The sequence below is a fragment of the Syngnathus leptorhynchus genome, unplaced genomic scaffold (genome assembly GCF_054491065.1).
Source record: "Syngnathus leptorhynchus isolate UIUO unplaced genomic scaffold, UIUO_Slep HiC_scaffold_376, whole genome shotgun sequence".
Taxonomy (NCBI): domain Eukaryota; kingdom Metazoa; phylum Chordata; class Actinopteri; order Syngnathiformes; family Syngnathidae; genus Syngnathus; species Syngnathus leptorhynchus.
The window spans coordinates 12,501-27,500 of NW_028232332.1; the positions used below are offsets into that span (position 1 = coordinate 12,501).

A 15,000-nucleotide genomic window follows, 5' to 3' on the forward strand; every position below is an offset into this window, starting at 1 on the left:
ACTTGCATGGCTTAATCTTTGAGACAAGCATATGCTACTGGCAGGATCAACCAGGTAGGAGAGAGGGTGGCTGGGTAGCGCCTCTCGCTCGCCGGCCCGCCGGAGCGGGGGCTCGCGCGACTGTTTTCCGGACGCCGGCCGCGGTTCGCGGGGGCTCTAGGTGGTCTGACGCTGCCGCGGGGTGAGATGGATCGGGCTGGACCCGGCGCAGCCGAAGCCGAGGACGCGGAACCTCGAATGCGACCCTCGCGGACCCCTAAACGAGAGGAGCTGCGCCCGGCCTCGTAAGACACCTCTTCTCCGGTGCTAGGTCGACCCCGACGCCGCTGGCCGCCGCCGCCGCCTTGCCGCTATCCCTCCGCACGTTTGGGGCCGGTGGCGACCCGCAGGACGGCCGACAACTCGCTCGTTTGGCGGGGCGATGCAAGGTTAGGCGAACTGGGCGGTAACTCGGGTTAGTCGAGGGGACTTCGCGGTGGACAGGGGGGTGCGAATCCGGCCGGGCGGCCCTTCGATGGAGCCTGGTGCAGGGACATTCAATGGGATGAGCCGCGCTCGCCGCGGAACCTTCGAGCGCCGCTACTCAGCAAGTAAACGAGAGGGAGCTGCGCCCGGCCTCGTAAGACGCCTCTTCTCCGGTGCGAGCGCCCCGACGCCGCTGGCCGCCGCCGCCGCCTTGCCGCTATCCCGCCGCGCGTTTGGGGAGGGAGGGCGACCCGTAGGACGGCCCGCCGACTACACGACCGTTTGGCAGAGCGAGTGCAAGGTTAGGCGAGCTGGGCGGTAACTCGGGTTAGTCTGGGGAGACTCGCGGTGGACAGGGTGGCGCGAATCCGGCCGGGCGGCCCCATCGATTAAGCATTGGTAGGGAGCCGAGGATGAGCCGTGCGAAGTGGCCTCGGAGGCGGTCCGTGGGGGACGACGGGGGGGGACGGGCGTCGGCCCTCCGGCCCGAGCAGAGAACGTTCGGTCACCCAAGCGGGAATCTGCGCCCCGGCCCGAGTCGGACTCGGTCGGTGCGGCCCGCTGAGGCCCTCAACTATTCCCGTACGCGGGGGTCGGGAGCTGCGGCGCTGCGCCGGCGACTTACCCGCGCGAGGCACGCACTGCGTGCGGCCAGGATGCGGAGTTGGATCGGCGCTGGTTGGGAACCCTCGGGGAACGAAGGCGGACGGCGGCCAGCCGGCGCCGACGAACCCGTCGGGGAGGGGGCTGGTGGCAGGCGCGATCGGCACTATTGCTGACTGCCGGGAGGGAAGCTGCGCCCCGGCCGAGTCAGACTCAGCCGTTGCGGCCCCCCCGAGCCCGCAGCGCGTAGCGCGGAAGCCATACGCCCCCCCGATGCGGAGCGACAGACGCCCCCGCGACCGCGGTTGGTCGGGAAGGCTTTTCGGATAGAGGTCGGACGGTGTGTGTGGACGGCTTCCCGTGGTGCCGCCGCTATCAAGCCGGAGGGTTTGAGAAACGACATTCGCGGAAGGACCGGCGCGGCCGGCGGACGCTCGCACGCGCGGCGCCCGACACTCAGCCGCTCGCTCGGCCTCCGTGGATCGTGGCTAGGTGGGATGGATGCCAAACCGGGTCGTCTCGGTCTCGCCGCAGTACGGTCGCGCCGGGGCCTGCGGGGCGGCGCGGGGAGCGCACGCTCACGCAGCGGCCGGGGCGCTAGAGTGCGACCCGCAGTGGGTAGGAACCGTCCACCCGACGTCGGACGAGCCGAGGCCGATGGAGGCCCTACCAAGGCGGGTCATGAGTGCCAGTCGGTCAGTTGGGTGAGGGGGTACTCGGAGGCCCGCCGGGAGCAGACGGGCGACCGGGGATGGGGGGCGTACGCGGGCGGGCGCCGGGAGAAGACGGCCCGTCCGGGGTCGAATCTCGGCCTGTGTTTTCGGAGCCGGCCGGGCATCACGCTCCCTCCTTGGATGGACAACATTCGTAGTTGACACTTTGTGTCATTTTATCCGAGCGGGCGGGCGCCTCGAGAGGCGGACCGTCCGGGGCGACTCTCGGCCTGTGTTTTCGGAGCCGGCCGGGCCTCACGCTCCCTCCTTGGATGGACAACATTCGTAGTTGACACTTTGTGTCATTTTATCCGAGCGGGCGGGCGCCTCGAGAGGCGGACCGTCCGGGGCGACTCTCGGCCTGTGTTTTCGGAGCCGGCCGGGCCTCACGCTCCCTCCTTGGATGGACAACATTCGTAGTTGACACTTTGTGTCATTTTATCCGAGCGGGCGGGCGCCGCGAGGCGGACCGTCCGGGGCGACTCTCGGCCTGTGTTTAAGGAGCCGGCCGGGCATCACGCTCCTTCCTTGGATGGACAACATTCGCAGTTGACACTTTGTGTCATTTTATCCGAGCAGACGGGCGCCGCGAGGCGGACCGTCCGGGGCGACTCTCGGCCTGTGTTTTCGGAGCCGGCCGGGCATCACGCTCCCTCCTTGGATGGACAACATTCGTAGTTGACACTTTGTGTCATTTTATCCGAGCAGACGGGCGCCGCGAGGCGACCGTCCGGGGCGACTCTCGGCCTGTGTTTAAGGAGCCGGCCGGGCATCACGCTCCTTCCTTGGATGGACAACATTCGTAGTTGACACTTTGTGTCATTTTATCCGAGCGGGCGGGCGCCGCGAGGCGGACCGTCCGGGGCGACTCTCGGCCTGTGTTTAAGGAGCCGGCCGGGCATCACGCTCCTTCCTTGGATGGACAACATTCGCAGTTGACACTTTGTGTCATTTTATCCGAGCAGACGGGCGCCGCGAGGCGGACCGTCCGGGGCGACTCTCGGCCTGTGTTTTCGGAGCCGGCCGGGCATCACGCTCCCTCCTTGGATGGACAACATTCGTAGTTGACACTTTGTGTCATTTTATCCGAGCAGACGGGCGCCGCGAGGCGACCGTCCGGGGCGACTCTCGGCCTGTGTTTAAGGAGCCGGCCGGGCATCACGCTCCTTCCTTGGATGGACAACATTCGTAGTTGACACTTTGTGTCATTTTATCCGAGCGGGCGGGCGCCGCGAGGCGGACCGTCCGGGGCGACTCTCGGCCTGTGTTTAAGGAGCCGGCCGGGCATCACGCTCCTTCCTTGGATGGACAACATTCGCAGTTGACACTTTGTGTCATTTTATCCGAGCAGACGGGCGCCGCGAGGCGGACCGTCCGGGGCGACTCTCGGCCTGTGTTTAAGGAGCCGGCCGGGCATCACGCTCCTTCCTTGGATGGACAACATTCGTAGTTGACACTTTGTGTCATTTTATCCGAGCAGACGGGCGCCGCGAGGCGGACCGTCCGGGGCGACTCTCGGCCTGTGTTTAAGGAGCCGGCCGGGCATCACGCTCCTTCCTTGGATGGACAACATTCGTAGTTGACACTTTGTGTCATTTTATCCGAGCGGGCGGGCGCCGCGAGGCGGACCGTCCGGGGCGACTCTCGGCCTGTGTTTAAGGAGCCGGCCGGGCATCACGCTCCTTCCTTGGATGGACAACATTCGCAGTTGACACTTTGTGTCATTTTATCCGAGCAGACGGGCGCCGCGAGGCGGACCGTCCGGGGCGACTCTCGGCCTGTGTTTAAGGAGCCGGCCGGGCATCACGCTCCTTCCTTGGATGGACAACATTCGTAGTTGACACTTTGTGTCATTTTATCCGAGCAGACGGGCGCCGCGAGGCGGACCGTCCGGGGCGACTCTCGGCCTGTGTTTAAGGAGCCGGCCGGGCATCACGCTCCTTCCTTGGATGGACAACATTCGCAGTTGACACTTTGTGTCATTTTGTTCGGCCTGTGTTTAAGGAGGCGGCCGTCCTCCACTCGGTCCGTGTTTAAGGAGCGACACTCGCGCTCCGGTTCGGCCTGTATTTAGGGAGGCGGCCGTCCTCCGCTTGGTCTGTGTTAAGGGCGACACTCGGTCCATGTTTGAGGAGCCTGGCCCTGACGCTCCTCTCCGGCCTGTGTTTAAGGAGGCGGCCGTCCTCCCCTTGGTCTGTGTTAAGGGCGACACTCGGTCCATGTTTGAGGAGCCTGGCCCTGACGCTCCTCTCCGGCCTGTGTTTAAGGAGGCGGCCGTCCTCCCCTTGGTCCGTGTTAAGGGCGACACTCGGTCCATGTTTGAGGAGCCTGGCCCTGACGCTCCTCTCCGGCCTGTGTTTAAGGAGGCGGCCGTCCTCCCCTTGGTCCGTGTTAAGGGCGACACTCGGTCCATGTTTGAGGAGCCTGGCCCTGACGCTCCTCTCCGGCCTGTGTTTAAGGAGGCGGCCGTCCTCCCCTTGGTCTGTGTTAAGGGCGACACTCGGTCCATGTTTGAGGAGCCTGGCCCTGACGCTCCTCTCCGGCCTGTGTTTAAGGAGGCGGCCGTCCTCCCCTTGGTCTGTGTTAAGGGCGACACTCTGTCCATGTTTGAGGAGCCTGGCCCTGACGCTCCTCTCCGGCCTGTGTTTAAGGAGGCGGCCGTCCTCCCCTTGGTCTGTGTTAAGGGCGACACTCGGTCCATGTTTGAGGAGCCTGGCCCTGACGCTCCTCTCCGGCCTGTGTTTAAGGAGGCGGCCGTCCTCCCCTTGGTCTGTGTTAAGGGCGAAACTCTGTCCATGTTTGAGGAGCCTGGCCCTGACGCTCCTCTCCGGCCTGTGTTTAAGGTCTGTGTTAAGGGCGACACTCGGTCCGTGTTTAAGGAGCCGGCCCTGACGCTCCTCTTCGGCCTGTGTTTAAGGAGGCGGCCGTCCTCCACTTCCTTCCATGCACCACCACATTCGCAGTTGACACTTTGCCATTTTTTCAGAGAGGTGACACTTAGTCGTTTTTTCGAAAGTTGACACTTAGCCGTTTTTTCGAAAGTTGACACTTTGCCGTTTTTTCAGAGAGGTGACACTTTGTCGTTTTTTCGAAAGTTGACACTTAGCCGTTTTTTCGAAAGTTGACACTTAGCCGTTTTTTCGAAAGTTGACACTTAGCCGTTTTTTCGAAAGTTGACACTTAGTCACTTTTTCGCCACAGTGACACCTCCAGCGCGTGCCACGGCGCTTTTCAGGTCTTCTATCCGACCTTGTGCTGTCGAGGACGGCGTGTCCGACGCCGTGGGGAGACCAGCACCATCTCCTCCATACTCGTAAACGGGGTGCTTTGGAAAACGGGGGGAAAGTCGATGAGTACACTGACTACTGGGACCATTTCATTGTACTCTGGCGCACCTGAAGACCAAAAAAGGTACTGCACCTTAGCCCGGGTACCTCACCCCCTGGTACCTCGAGGAGAACTTAGAAAAATTTCGACAAATTTTTGGTGAGCTCCAGGGAGAGAGGCTGATTTTTCGCTTTTTGAGGCCGACCGCCGAACCGGCGCGGGGCGGACTCACAAGCCCCGCAGAGCCGTGGGCACTTAGTCGTTTTTTCAGAGAGGCGACACTTAGTCGTTTTTTCAGAGGCGACACTTAGTCGTTTTTTCGAAAGTTGACACTTAGCCGTTTTTTCGAAAGTCGACACTTAGCCGTTTTTTTGGAAAGTTGACACTTAGTCGTTTTTTCGAAAGTTGACACTTAGTCGTTTTTTCGCCACAATTGGCTCTGAGCTCCAGGGGAGAGCCTGGTTTTGCCTTATTTCAGGCCGGCTGGGGAACCGGCGCGGGTCGGATGCACGAGCCCGGCAGAGCCGTGGGCACTTAGAAAATTTTCGCCGATTAAGCTGGGACCTCCAGGCGGAGACCGGCATTCCTCGTCCTCGGGGTTCGACCCAGGAACCGGCGCTGGGCAGACGCCGTAGCCACGCAGAGCCGTGGGCACTTAGAAAATATTCGCCAAGTTGGCTCTGAGCTCCAGGCGGAGAGGCTGGTTTTGCCTTATTTCAGGCCGGCTGGGGAACCGGCGCGGGTCGGATGCACGAGCCCGCAGAGCCGTGGGCACTTTGCCATTTTCTCAGAGTCGACACTTAGTCGTTTTTTCAGAGAGGCGACACTCTGTCGTTTTTTCGAAAGTTGACACTTTGCCGTTTTTTCAGAGAGGCGACACTTAGCCGTTTTTTCGAAAGTTGACACTTAGCCGTTTTTTCGAAAGTCGACACTTAGCCGTTTTTTCAGAGATGTGACACTTTGCCGTTTTTTCGAAAGTCGACACTTAGCCGTTTTTTCAGAGATGTGACACTTAGAAACTTTTTGCCAAGTTGGCTGTGAGCTCCAGGAGGAGACCGTTATTTTTCGTCATTCGAGGCCGACTGCGGAACCGGCGCTGGGCGGACGCCAAAGCTCGGCAGGGCCGTGGGCACTTAGAAACTTTTTGCCAAGTTGGCTGTGAGCTCCAGGAGGAGACCGTTATTTTTCGTCATTCGAGGCCGACTGCGGAACCGGCGCTGGGCGGACGCCAAAGCTCGGCAGGGCCGTGGGCACTTAGAAACTTTTTGCCAAGTTGGCTGTGAGCTCCAGGAGGAGACCGTTATTTTTCGTCATTCGAGGCCGACTGCGGAACCGGCGCTGGGCGGACGCCAAAGCTCGGCAGGGCCGTGGGCACTTAGAAACTTTTTGCCAAGTTGGCTGTGAGCTCCAGGAGGAGACCGTTATTTTTCGTCATTCGAGGCCGACTGCGGAACCGGCGCTGGGCGGACGCCAAAGCTCGGCAGGGCCGTGGGCACTTAGAAACTTTTTGCCAAGTTGGCTGTGAGCTCCAGGAGGAGACCGTTATTTTTCGTCATTCGAGGCCGACTGCGGAACCGGCGCTGGGCGGACGCCAAAGCTCGGCAGGGCCGTGGGCACTTAGAAACTTTTTGCCAAGTTGGCTGTGAGCTCCAGGAGGAGACCGTTATTTTTCGTCATTCGAGGCCGACTGCGGAACCGGCGCTGGGCGGACGCCAAAGCTCGGCAGGGCCGTGGGCACTTAGAAACTTTTTGCCAAGTTGGCTGTGAGCTCCAGGAGGAGACCGTTATTTTTCGTCATTCGAGGCCGACTGCGGAACCGGCGCTGGGCGGACGCCAAAGCTCGGCAGGGCCGTGGGCACTTAGAAACTTTTTGCCAAGTTGGCTGTGAGCTCCAGGAGGAGACCGTTATTTTTCGTCATTCGAGGCCGACTGCGGAACCGGCGCTGGGCGGACGCCAAAGCTCGGCAGGGCCGTGGGCACTTAGAAACTTTTTGCCAAGTTGGCTGTGAGCTCCAGGAGGAGACCGTTATTTTTCGTCATTCGAGGCCGACTGCGGAACCGGCGCTGGGCGGACGCCAAAGCTCGGCAGGGCCGTGGGCACTTAGAAACTTTTTGCCAAGTTGGCTGTGAGCTCCAGGAGGAGACCGTTATTTTTCGTCATTCGAGGCCGACTGCGGAACCGGCGCTGGGCGGACGCCAAAGCTCGGCAGGGCCGTGGGCACTTAGAAACTTTTTGCCAAGTTGGCTGTGAGCTCCAGGAGGAGACCGTTATTTTTCGTCATTCGAGGCCGACTGCGGAACCGGCGCTGGGCGGACGCCAAAGCTCGGCAGGGCCGTGGGCACTTAGAAACTTTTTGCCAAGTTGGCTGTGAGCTCCAGGAGGAGACCGTTATTTTTCGTCATTCGAGGCCGACTGCGGAACCGGCGCTGGGCGGACGCCAAAGCTCGGCAGGGCCGTGGGCACTTAGAAACTTTTTGCCAAGTTGGCTGTGAGCTCCAGGAGGAGACCGTTATTTTTCGTCATTCGAGGCCGACTGCGGAACCGGCGCTGGGCGGACGCCAAAGCTCGGCAGGGCCGTGGGCACTTAGAAACTTTTTGCCAAGTTGGCTGTGAGCTCCAGGAGGAGACCGTTATTTTTCGTCATTCGAGGCCGACTGCGGAACCGGCGCTGGGCGGACGCCAAAGCTCGGCAGGGCCGTGGGCACTTAGAAACTTTTTGCCAAGTTGGCTGTGAGCTCCAGGAGGAGACCGTTATTTTTCGTCATTCGAGGCCGACTGCGGAACCGGCGCTGGGCGGACGCCAAAGCTCGGCAGGGCCGTGGGCACTTAGAAACTTTTTGCCAAGTTGGCTGTGAGCTCCAGGAGGAGACCGTTATTTTTCGTCATTCGAGGCCGACTGCGGAACCGGCGCTGGGCGGACGCCAAAGCTCGGCAGGGCCGTGGGCACTTAGAAACTTTTTGCCAAGTTGGCTGTGAGCTCCAGGAGGAGACCGTTATTTTTCGTCATTCTAGGCCGGCTGCAGAACCGGCGCGGGTCGGATGCACGAGCCCGCAGAGCCGTGGGCACTTTGCCACTTTTTCGCCACAATTGGCTGTGAGCTCCAGGAGGAGACCGTTATTTTTCGTCATTCTAGGCCGGTTGCAGAACCGGCGCGGCTCGGATGCACGAGCCCGCAGAGCCGTGGGCACTTAGAAAATTTTCAGAGAGGCGACACTTTGCCATTTTTTCAGAGAGGTGACACTTAGTCGTTTTTTCGAAAGTTGACACTTAGCCGTTTTTTCGAAAGTTGACACTTAGTCGTTTTTTCGAAAGTTGACACTTAGTCGTTTTTTCGCCAAAGTGCCCACCTCCAGCGCGTGCCACGGCGCTTTCCAGGTCTTCTATCCGACCTTGTGCTGTCGAGGACGGCGTGTCCGACGCCGTGGGGAGACCAGCACCATCTCCTCCATACTCGTAAACGAGGTGCTTTGGAAAACGGGGGGAAAGTCGATGAGTACACTGACTACTGGGACCATTTCATTGTACTCTGGCGCACCTGAAGACCAAAAAAGGTACTGCACCTTAGCCCGGGTACCTCACCCCCTGGTACCTCGAGGAGAACTTAGAAAAATTTCGACAAATTTTTGGTGAGCTCCAGGGAGAGAGGCTGATTTTTTGCTTTTTGAGGCCGACCGCCGAACCGGCGCGGGGCGGACTCACAAGCCCCGCAGAGCCGTGGGCACTTAGTCGTTTTTTCGAAAGTTGACACTTAGCCGTTTTTTCGAAAGTTGACACTTAGCCGTTTTTTCGAAAGTCGACACTTAGCCGTTTTTTCGAAAGTTGACACTTAGTCGTTTTTTCGCCGATTTTGCTGGGACCTCCAGGCGAGGACCGGCGTTTTTCGTCTTCCGGGTCCGACCCGGGAACCAGCGCCGAGCGGACACATTCGCTCGCTAGTGCCGTTGGCACTTAGAAAATTTTTCGTTTGTCATGAGCTCCGGGCGGAGACCGGCGTTTTTCGTCTTCCGGGTTCGACCCGGGAACCAGCGCCGAGCGGACACATTCGCTCGCTAGTGCCGTTGGCACTTAGAAAATTTTTCGTTTGTCATGAGCTCCGGGCGGAGAGCGGCGTTTTTCGTCTTCCGGGTTCGACCCGGGAACCAGCGCCGAGCGGACACATTCGCTCGCTAGTGCCGTTGGCACTTAGAAAATTTTTCGTTTGTCATGAGCTCCGGGCGGAGACCGGCGTTTTTCGTCTTCCGGGTTCGACCCGGGAACCAGCGCCGAGCGGACACATTCGCTCGCTAGTGCCGTTGGCACTTAGAAAATTTTTCGTTTGTCATGAGCTCCGGGCGGAGACCGGCGTTTTTCGTCTTCCGGGTTCGACCCGGGAACCAGCGCCGAGCGGACACATTCGCTCGCTAGTGCCGTTGGCACTTAGAAAATTTTTCGTTTGTCATGAGCTCCGGGCGGAGAGCGGCGTTTTTCGTCTTCCGGGTTCGACCCGGGAACCAGCGCCGAGCGGACACATTCGCTCGCTAGTGCCGTTGGCACTTAGAAAATTTTTCATTTGTCATGAGCTCCGGGCGGAGAGCGGCGTTTTTCGTCTTCCGGGTTCGACCCGGGAACCAGCGCCGAGCGGACACATTCGCTCGCTAGTGCCGTTGGCACTTAGAAAATTTTTCGTTTGTCATGAGCTCCGGGCGGAGAGCGGCGTTTTTCGTCTTCCGGGTTCGACCCGGGAACCAGCGCCGAGCGGACACATTCGCTCGCTAGTGCCGTTGGCACTTAGAAAATTTTTCGTTTGTCATGAGCTCCGGGCGGAGACCGGCGTTTTTCGTCTTCCGGGTTCGACCCGGGAACCAGCGCCGAGCGGACACATTCGCTCGCTAGTGCCGTTGGCACTTAGAAGATTTTTCGTTTGTCATGAGCTCCGGGCGGAGACCGGCGTTTTTCGTCTTCCGGGTTCGACCCGGGAACCAGCGCCGAGCGGACACATTCGCTCGCTAGTGCCGTTGGCACTTAGAAAATTTTTCGTTTGTCATGAGCTCCGGGCGGAGACCGGCATTTTTCGTCATTCGAGGCCGACGGGGGAACCAGCCGGAGCGGACACGTTTGCTCGGAAGAGCCGTTGGCACTTAGAAAAAATTCCGTGTCTCGTGAGCTCCAGGGGGGACAGGCTGGTTTTATTCATCCGTAGCCGACATGGGAACCAGCGCGGAGCGGATTGGTGTTGCGCTGGCATATACCTCATCTCTCTCAGGAGTCCCCCCCTTATACGTGCCGATGGTGTTTTGGAAAACGGGGGGTAACTGGATGAGTACACTGACTAGGGGGACCAGTACACTAGCGAGGGGGACCAGTACACTGACTAGTGGGACCAACACACTATGAGCGCCTGGTACCTAAAATGGAAGTATAGAGGCCGAATTTCGGGCAAGATCACGCCGGGTTAGGCTTCCAGGACCTCGGCTAAGCAATTTTAACGGGTCGCCCGGTTCTTTTTTGATCCAGCCCGGTTCTTTTTTTTATCCAGCCCGGTTCTTTTTACACTTCCAGCTGGAGCTCGGGAGCGGCTTTTTGCACAAGAACACGCCGTGTTAGGCTTCCAGGACCTCGGCTAAGCAATTTTAACGGGTCGCCCGGTTCTTTTTTTTTATCCAGCCCGGTTCTTTTTTTATCCAGCCCGGTTCTTTTTACACTTCCAGCTGGAGCTCGGGAGCGGCTTTTTGCACAAGAACACGCCGTGTTAGGCTTCCAGGACCTCGGCTAAGCAATTTTAACGGGTCGCCCGGTTCTTTTTTTTATCCAGCCCGGTTCTTTTTTTATCCAGCCCGGTTCTTTTTACACTTCCAGCTGGAGCTCGGGAGCGGCTTTTTGCACAAGATCACGCCGTGTTAGGCTTCCAGGACCTCGGCTAAGCAATTTTAACGGGTCGCCCGGTTCTTTTTTGATCCAGCCCGGTTCTTTTTTTTATCCAGCCTGGTTCTTTTTACACTTCCAGCTGGAGCTCGGGAGCGGCTTTTTGCACAAGAACACGCCGTGTTAGGCTTCCAGGACCTCGGCTAAGCAATTTTAACGGGTCGCCCGGTTCTTTTTTGATCCAGCCCGGTTCTTTTTTTTATCCAGCCTGGTTCTTTTTACACTTCCAGCTGGAGCTCGGGAGCGGCTTTTTGCACAAGATCACGCCGTGTTAGGCTTCCAGGACCTCGGCTAAGCAATTTTAACGGGTCGCCCGGTTCTTTTTTGAACCAGCCCGGTTCTTTTTTTGATCCAGCCCGGTTCTTTTTAAACTTCCAGCTGGAGCTCGGGAGCGGCTTTTTGCACAAGATCACGCCGGGTTAGGCTTCCAGGACCTCGGCTAAGCAATTTTAACGGGTCGCCCGGTTCTTTTTTGAACCAGCCCGGTTCTTTTTTTGATCCAGCCCGGTTCTTTTTAAACTTCCAGCTGGAGCTCGGGAGCGGCTTTTTGCACAAGATCACGCCGGGTTAGGCTTCCAGGACCTCGGCTAAGCAATTTTAACGGGTCGCCCGGTTCTTTTTTGATCCAGCCCGGTTCTTTTTTTTATCCAGCCTGGTTCTTTTTACACTTCCAGCTGGAGCTCGGGACCGGCTTTTTGCACAAGATCACGCCGTGTTAGGCTTCCAGGACCTCGGCTAAGCAATTTTAACGGGTCGCCCGGTTCTTTTTTGATCCAGCCCGGTTCTTTTTTTATCCAGCCCGGTTCTTTTTACACTTCCAGCTGGAGCTCGGGAGCGGCTTTTTGCACAAGATCACGCCGTGTTAGGCTTCCAGGACCTCGGCTAAGCAATTTTAACGGGTCGCCCGGTTCTTTTTTGATCCAGCCCGGTTCTTTTTTTTATCCAGCCCGGTTCTTTTTACACTTCCAGCTGGAGCTCGGGAGCGGCTTTTTGCACAAGATCACGCCGGGTTAGGCTTCCAGGACCTCGGCAAAGCAATTTTAACGGGTCCCCCGGTTCTTTTTTGATCCAGCCCGGTTCTTTTTTTATCCAGCCCGGTTCTTTTTACACTTCCAGCTGGAGCTCGGGAGCGGCTTTTTGCACAAGATCACGCCGGGTTAGGCTTCCAGGACCTCGGCTAAGCAATTTTAACGGGTCCCCCGGTTCTTTTTTGATCCAGCCCGGTTCTTTTTTTATCCAGCCCGGTTCTTTTTACACTTCCAGCTGGAGCTCGGGAGCGGCTTTTTGCACAAGATCACGCCGTGTTAGGCTTCCAGGACCTCGGCTAAGCAATTTTAACGGGTCGCCCGGTTCTTTTTTGATCCAGCCCGGTTCTTTTTCCACTTCCAGCTGGAGCTCAGCAGCGGCTTTTTGCACAAGATCACGCCGGGTTAGGCTTCCAGGACCTCGGCTAAGCACTTCTAACGGGTCGCCCGGTTCTTTTTTTGAACCAGCCCGGTTCTTTTTACACTTCCAGCTGGAGCTCAGCAGCGGCTTTTTGCACAAGATCACGCCGGGTTAGGGTTCCAGGACCTCGGCTAAGCAATTTTAACGGGCCGCCCGGTTCTTTTTTTGATCCAGCCCGGTTCTTTTTACACTTCCAGCTGGAGCTCAGCAGCGGCTTTTTGCACAAGATCACGCCGGGTTAGGCTTCCAGGACCTCGGCTAAGCACTTCTAACGGGCCCTGGTCCACCCCTGCCAGCGCATTTCAAAACTTGGCATTAATTTCGACCTAAGAGACGAAGTCTGATTTTTTTCTACCACTTGGGCGGCCTTTTTGCACCCAGAACACCCGCACCGGCACCATAAATTCGAAGGGTGCCGAGTGCGTCGGCGCAGATTCTGCGACGGAGTGACACTTCCCTCTTGTGGACATTCGGCGGTAGGTGAAATGCGCACTCGGTCTTCTCTTTTCTTTTCCTTCCAGTGAAACTTTGGCAACATTCTGCGAGCTGCTGGCTTCCAGAACCTCGGCCAAGCAGGTGGAGGATTTTTTTCCACTTCCAGCTGGAGGTGAGGAGGGACTTTTTGGGCAAGATCACGCCGACTTAGCAAGCAAGGTGGAAGTGCCAGCATGCTCCGTGGCTGGAAGTGTGGATGTGGAGCTCCAGCACCCTCCCTGCCTATGGAAGTGTGGAGCTCCAGCACCCTCCCTGCCTATGGAAGTGTGGAGCTCCAGCACCCTCCCTGCCTATGGAAGTGTGGAGCTCCAGCACCCTCCCTGCCTATGGAAGTGTGGAGCTCCAGCACCCTCCCTGCCTATGGAAGTGTGGAGCTCCAGCACCCTCCCTGCCTATGGAAGTGTGGAGCTCCAGCACCCTCCCTGCCTATGGAAGTGTGGAGCTCCAGCACCCTCCCTGCCTATGGAAGTGTGGAGCTCCAGCACCCTCCCTGCCTATGGAAGTGTGGAGCTCCAGCACCCTCCCTGCCTATGGAAGTGTGGAGCTCCAGCACCCTCCCTGTCTATGGAAGTGTGGAGCTCCAGCACCCTCCCTGCCTATGGAAGTGTGGAGCTCCAGCACCCTCCCTGCCTATGGAAGAGCCACCTCCGCGGGCATGCTGCTCAACCACGCCGGCCCAGAGTTCCAGCAGCTCGGCTACACTCTCTCACAAGCCCCGCCTGGAGCTCCCCAGCCCGCCCCTGGTACCTCAACTACCGAGGCCAGCCGCTCGACCAGGCCGGCCCAGAGTTCCAGCCGCTCGGCTTCACTCTCTCACAAGCCCCGCCTGGAGCTCCCCAGCCCGCCCCTGGTACCTCAACTACCGAGGCCAGCCGCTCGACCACGCCGGCGCAGAGTTCCAGCCGCTCGGATAAGCTCTGCCACTCTCCCGCTAAGCAGCCACCGGTAACGGGGAAATGTCGCCGCCTTGTGGACACGCCCTTGTAAATGAATGGGCTTTCGCACTTAGTGCAATTTTCGCCAGCTCCGTGGCTGCAAGTATGGAGCTATGGAGCCACCAGCCAGGCTGGAGCTCTGGAGCTATGGAAGTTTGGAGCTCTGGAGCTATGGAGCTATGGAGCTATGGAGCTATGGAGCTATGGAGCTATGGAGCTCTGGGGCTATGGAGCTATGGAGCTATGGAGCTATGGAAGTATGGAGCTATGGAGCTATGGATGTATGGAGCTATGGAAGTATGGAGCTATGGAGCTATGGAAGTCTGGAGCTATGGAAGTATGGAGCTATGGAGCTATGGAAGTATGGAGCTATGGAGCTATGGAGCTATGGAGCTATGGAGCCACCAGCCAGCACCCTCCGTGGCTCAACCACACCGGCCCAGAGTTCCAGCCGCTCGGCTTCACTCTCTCACAAGCCCCGCCTGGAGCTCCCCAGCCCACCCCTGGTACCTCAACTACCGAGGCCAGCCGCTCGACCAGGCCGGCCGAGAGTTCCAGCCGCTCGGCTTCACTCTCTCACAAGACCCGCCTGGAGCTCCCCGGCCCACCCCTGGTACCTCAACTACCGAGGCCAGCCGCTCGACCACGCCGGCCGAGAGTTCCAGCCGCTCGGCTTCACTCTCTCACAAGACCCGCCTGGAGCTCCCCGGCCCACCCCTGGTACCTCAACTACCGAGGCCAGCCGTTCGACCACGCCGGCGCAGAGTTCCAGCCGCTCGGATAAGCTCTGTCACTCTCCTGCCGCGCAGCCACCGGTAACGGGGAAATGTCGCCGCCTTGTGGACACGCCCTTGTAAATGAATGGGCTTTCGCACTTAGTGCAATTTTCGCCAACTCTCTGACTGGAGCTATGGAAGTATGGAGCTATGGAGCCACCAGCCACCCAGGCTGGAGCTATGGAGCTCTGGAGGTATGGAGCTCTGGTGCTATGGAAGTATGGAGCTATGGAGCTATGGAAGTATGGAGCTATGGAGCTATGGAGCTCTGGAAGTATGGAGCTATGGTGCTATGGAGCTATGGAGCTATGGAGCTATGGAGCTCTGGAAGTATGGA

General features: G+C 58.7%; 1 non-coding gene across 1 annotated transcript in view; it reads right to left on the reverse strand.

Annotated features, from left to right (window-relative positions):
• Positions 1–57, reverse strand: part of LOC147036899 (18S ribosomal RNA) — a 1,909-nt gene extending 1,852 nt beyond the window's left edge. The window contains exon 1 of the ribosomal RNA XR_015064857.1: positions 1–57. This exon is cut by the window's left edge and continues 1,852 nt beyond it. This is a non-coding gene — a ribosomal RNA (18S ribosomal RNA).
• Between the last annotated feature and the right edge of the window lie 14,943 nt (positions 58–15,000).